Here is a 6000-nt window from a genome sequence, read left to right on the forward strand (position 1 = left end):
TTAAAAGCGGCGTTAAACCCAACTCACTCACTCACTCACTCTTAAATAATTATTTGGCCAGATAAAGCAGTTATATTATTAGCAACGTCACACACCGTCGAGCACAATGACACACAACTAGCGTGGGTGGCTAGAGACCAACTCAAACACTCGCCGAGTTGCTAACTATTCGCCGAACAATGGTTACTGTCAACGTCCGGTCCCCTGCAGATGGCAGCTGTTGAAATGACTCACTTTCGCAAATATCTGTTGTGTAATAATCCGGTCACATTACAATGCGGAAGTGGATACAATTACGTTTTCTGCAGATAGGACTACAGTAAACTGCGTTTATAACGAACACGCTTATAACGAACTGACCGATATGACGAACTCATTGTTTAGTCCCGACCATTTGTTGTATAAATGCTGTATAAATGGTTATAACGAACTACGGTTATTACGAACTAAAATTAGTGTTCCCTTCGAGTTCGTTATAACCGTAGTTTATGTACTTCGAAATAAAGATGATGTTAAAGCGTTGTTCAGATACATGGGTTAATGAAGCCTCTGAAATACAATTTTGAAGTTGTTTTTCTCCAGCAAATCTGTTGACGATTTAATGGGGAATAAAACGTCAATGCCAGATTATATTCAGTCTTAAGTATCTGCCAGATCTCATGAAGCGTAAAAGGGAAAATAGCGGTGAAAATTATATGATTGGAACAGTGGAAATCAGCGATGACACTAGGTGTTCGCGATCTGTTTAGGAGGAACGTATTCCATTGATGTAATCTATATATACATGGGGCGGTCGGGTAGCCTAGTGGTTAAAGCGTTCGCTCGTCACGCCGAAGACCCGGGTTCGATTCCCGACATGGGTACAATGTGTGAAGCCCATTTCTGGTGTCCCCCGCCGTGATATTGCTGGAATATTGCTAAAAGCGGCGTAAAACCATACTCACTCACTCACTCACTCACTCACTATATATACATACTTGTTTTGTTTCAGCTCACCCGGCCGTTAGCTATTTGTTTAGATTTCTTACAACAACATGTATAATAACAACCATTTATATTCCCCTTTTATCCGGGGGCACGGGTGGCCCAGTCGTCTAAGGCGCCGGAATTCGCTGTGCGGAGTTGCGTCCCTTGGGCACGCCAGAAACCTATGATTGTGGGTTCGAATCCCGGTTCGCCCCGATTAGGTTTCTAGGTTTGTCAGCACCATACCTGTGCTCGTGGGTTTCACCGAAGCGGTAAACGTCCGAGACCTGCATCACTTCGGGCTTTCCTCCCACATTAAGCTGACACGCCGCGATATAACTGGAATACTGTTAAAAGTGGCGTTAAACCTCACTCACTCACCCATTTTATCCACTATTGGGCGTAACAAATTTGGCCAACAAATATGTCATTATTAAAGGACGTCCGTGGATTGTTACGAGATTTGAAGCCCTCATCCGGGGGATAACATCGGGCTGCGTCAGCCCCGAGGTATGATTCCGAGCATGAGGGTTTTAAATCTTATAAAAACCCAAGGGGGAGTGCTTTATCTTACTTATATACCGACTATATCTCTTGCTGGCGTACAAGTACCCGAAAAAGAGGATTCTTCAAAGCATTGTGGTTTATCAGCGCCTTTTGACTACAGATACGAGGGTTGCAATTACAATCATTGTTACAAACTGAAAGATATTTAGCTTGTTCAAATTATAAAAAAGTTTAATAAGAGCTTATTGTAAACTTAGGATTTCATCATATAATTTTAATGTAAATGTATGTCGCAGGTCCAAAGACGGTGATGCTCTATTTGTACAATCTGATCATCTGGAGAAGTAGAAGATCTAGATGAATACCATGTCTTTGTTATATGTGAAACGTATTCCCTTTTAAGGTATAAATTTCTCCCCATGTTGCAAGGTATTTTAAAGAACGTCAGTTCATGATAAATCTTCTGACTCTGAAAATCCTGATATGATCCATGCTGTTGTATTAAAAAAACATGTCTTTAAAATGAGGAATGTGTAATTAGTTTTAAAATCTAATCATGTACATCACGTGACAAATGTTAGTATCCAATCTGCATTGTACTATGGGCCTTGATGCCTAAATTACTGAATAAACTGTCTGTCTATCTGTCTGTCTGTTTCTCTGTTGCAAGCTGAAACCACTGATATATTAAGATAACATTCGTTGTTGGTGTTGATATCATTCCGCACATGTCTTTATGTAAATTGTGTTTCACCCTTGGTGAGGGTCTACAAAAAGACACTTGGACAGAGGTACATTTTATAGAATATCCCTGAGTCTAGAGGAACTATCTATGGAATACTAGTATCCATGGGCCAGAGTTTCAGTTTCATGTTGTTTAACGCCGCAATCAGCAATATTACAGCTATATAACGGCGATCTGTAAATAATCGAGTCTGGACCAGACAATCCAGTGATTGACATCATGAGCATCGATCAACGCATTTGGGATACGATGACTTACATCAACCAAGTCAGTGAGCCTGACCACCCGATCCCTTTAGTCGCCTCTAACGACAAGCATAGTCGCCTTTTACGGCAAGCATGGGTTGCTGAAGACCTATTCTGTCCCGGATCTTCACGGGTCTGTTTATAAGTATATGTAGTGTGGGATGTATGTATAAAGTTCGTGTACTTGAAACTAGAGTAGTGAAGGGAAGGGATAGTAAGGACTAGAATTCATGTCATAATTTAAGTGGATCGGTTAAGGAGTTGAATTCACGACGAGAGCCAATCATACAGTGAAGATACCGGCAATAAACAACAACCAAACGTCACCAGTCCCCGTCGATCTCACCAGTTCGAGCGTTGACTCTCTCGTTTTGTTTTGTTTGCAAGAGCACATTCTTTTGACCCGGATACATGACCCAGCTGTAACGAGCAGGTTTCAGACAGAAGCTATGAATCACGACAATCAACCTTCCTCATTGAAAAGCCCACGCACTCGACACGAAGCATTCACGTGGGTAAAATTGTTGTCTGGTGTCTGGAGCAAATGTCTGTTTTGCTTGTTTAATAAACAAAACACTGGCCCTCGTGCGCTAACCGAGAGATTAAAATCTGAGTGAAAGGAAAGATTCAGAGATCCCCAGAGAGTCCATTCTCTGATAGTCAGAGTGTGTGTGTTGTTGGGTAAAAGGGACTTTGTTCAATAAAATCAGTTAAATAACAAGAGAAGGTTATTGACATTGGAGCTGACGTGCGTTTAGAGGTGACATTGAGTAGCCTGCACTGTACAGCGCTTGCTCACGTGAACACAACATGCAAGAACATGGGGCTTCAAAAGGGAACGAGCGATTCAGAGAGAGTCATAAAAATCTTGCTCAGAAGTTTTATTATCAAGGTTGCAACATTCAAAGCCTCAGTAAAGCTTTCAAAATAATTTATGGAAGACATTTGTAGGACATTTCCAAATTTGATGAATCAGTGAAAAAATGATATCCAATGCAATTCCCAGTTTGAACTTACAGAATAGCTCCTATACAGTGCACTGCCATACCCTAATTCCTTTCTCTGACATGGCTCCTATGCAGTGCACTGTCATACTCTAATTCCATTATCTGACATAGCTCCTATGCAGTGCAGTGACATACGCTCATTCCATTCTCTGACATAGCTCCTATGCAGTGCGCTGTCATACCTTAATTCCATTCCATGACATAGCTCCTATGCAGTGCACTGACATACGATAATTCCTTTCTCTGACATAGCTCCTATGCAGTGCACTGACAAACGCTAGTTCCATTCCCTGACATAGCTCCTATACAGTGCACTGTCATACCCTAATTCAATTCTCTTACATAGCTCAGACAGAGTGCGCTGGCATACCTTAATTCCATTCCCTGACATGGCTCCTATGCAGTGCACTGTCATACCCTAATTCCATTCTCAGAAATAGCTCCTATACAGTACACTGAAATACCCTAATTCCATTTCCTGTCACAGCTCCTATGCAGTGCACTGACATACGATAATTCCCTTCTCTGTCATAGTTCATACACAGTGCGCTGTCATACCTTAATTCCATTCCCTGACATAGCTCCTATGCAGTGCACTGTCATACCCTAATTCCATTCTCCGACACAGCTCCTATTCAGTGCGCTGTCATACCCTAATTTCATTCTCTGAAATAGCTCCTATACAGTGCACTGTCATACCTTAATTCCATTCACTGACATAGCTCCTATACAGTGCACTGACATAAGTTAATTCCATTCCCTGACATAGCTCCTATACAGTGCACTGACATACCCTAATTCCATTCCCTGACATAGCTACTATTCAGTGCACTGTCATACCCTAATTCGGTTATCTGACATAGCTCCTATTCAGTGCGCTGTCATACCCTAATTCCATTCTCTGAGATAGCTCCTATACAGTGCGCTGTCATACCCTAATTCCATTATCTGACATAACTCCTATTCAGTGCACTGACATACGCTAATTCCATTCTCTGACATGGCTCCTATTCAGTGCACTGTCATACCCTAATTCCATTCCTTGACATAGCTACTATTCAGTGCACTGTCATACCTTAATTCCATTCCCTGACATGGCTCCTATACAGTGCACTGACATACGCTAATTCCATTCCCTGACATAGCTCCTATGGAGTGCACTGACATACCCTAATTCCATTCCCTGACATAGCTCCTATGCAGTGCGCTGTCATACACTAATTCCCTTCCCTGACATAGCTCCTATGACAGTGCGCTGTCATACCCTAATTCCATTCTCTGACACAGCTCCTATGCAGTGCGCTGTCATACTCTAATTCCATTCTCTGACATAGCTCCTATACAGTGCACTGACATACGCTCATTCCATTCTCTGACATAGCTCCTATGCAGTGTACTGACATACGCTAATTCCATTCTCTGACATAGCTCCTATACAGTGCACTGACATACGCTCATTCCATTCTCTGACATAGCTCCTAAGCAGTGCACTAACATACGCTAATTCCATTTCCTGACATAGCTCCTATGCAGTGCACTGACATAGGCGAATTCCATTCCCTGACATAGCTCCTATACAGTACACTGAAATACCCTAATTCCATTTCCTGACATAGCTCCTATGCAGTGCACTGACACACGCTAATTCCATTCCCTGACATAGCTCCTATGCAGTGCACTGACATACGATAATTCCCTTCTCTGACATATTTCATACACAGTGCGCTGCCATACCTTAATTCCATTCCCTGACATAGCTCCTATACATGGCACTGTCATACGCTAATTCCATTCTCTGACATAGTTCCTATTCAGTGCACTGTCATACCCTAATTCCATTCCCTGACATAGTTCCTATTCAGTTCACTGCCATACCTTAATTCCATTCCCTGACATAGTTCCTATGCAGTGCAATGACATACGATAATTACCTTCTCTGACATAGTTCATACACAGTGCGCTGCCATACCTTAATTCCATTCCCTGACATAGCTCCTATACAGGGCACTGTAATACGCTCATTCCATTCTCTGACATAGTTCCTATTCAGTGCACTGTCATACCCTAATTCCATTATCTGACATGGCTCCTATTCAGTGCGCTGTCATACCCTAATTCCATTCCCTGACATAGCTCCTATACAGTGCACTGTCATACCTTAATTCCATTTTCTGACATAGCTCCTATACAGTGCACTGACATACGCTAATTCCATTCCCTGACATGGCTCCTATACAGTGCACTGACATACGCTAATTCCATTCCCTGACATAGCTCCTATGCAGTGCACTGACATACGCTAATTCCATTCTCTGACATAGCTCCTATACAGTGCAGTGACATACGCTAATTCCATTATCTGACATAGCTCCTATACAGTGCACTGACATACGCTCATTCCATTCTCTGACATAGCTCCTAAGCAGTGCACTAACATACGCTAATTCCATTCTCTGACATGGCTCCTATGCACTGCAATGACATACCCTAATTCCATTCCCTGACATAGCTCCTATACAGTGCACTGGCA

Source organism: Haliotis cracherodii, unplaced genomic scaffold (genome assembly GCF_022045235.1).
Source record: "Haliotis cracherodii isolate W230 unplaced genomic scaffold, xgHalCrac1.p SCAF_17, whole genome shotgun sequence".
Lineage (NCBI taxonomy): Eukaryota > Metazoa > Mollusca > Gastropoda > Lepetellida > Haliotidae > Haliotis > Haliotis cracherodii.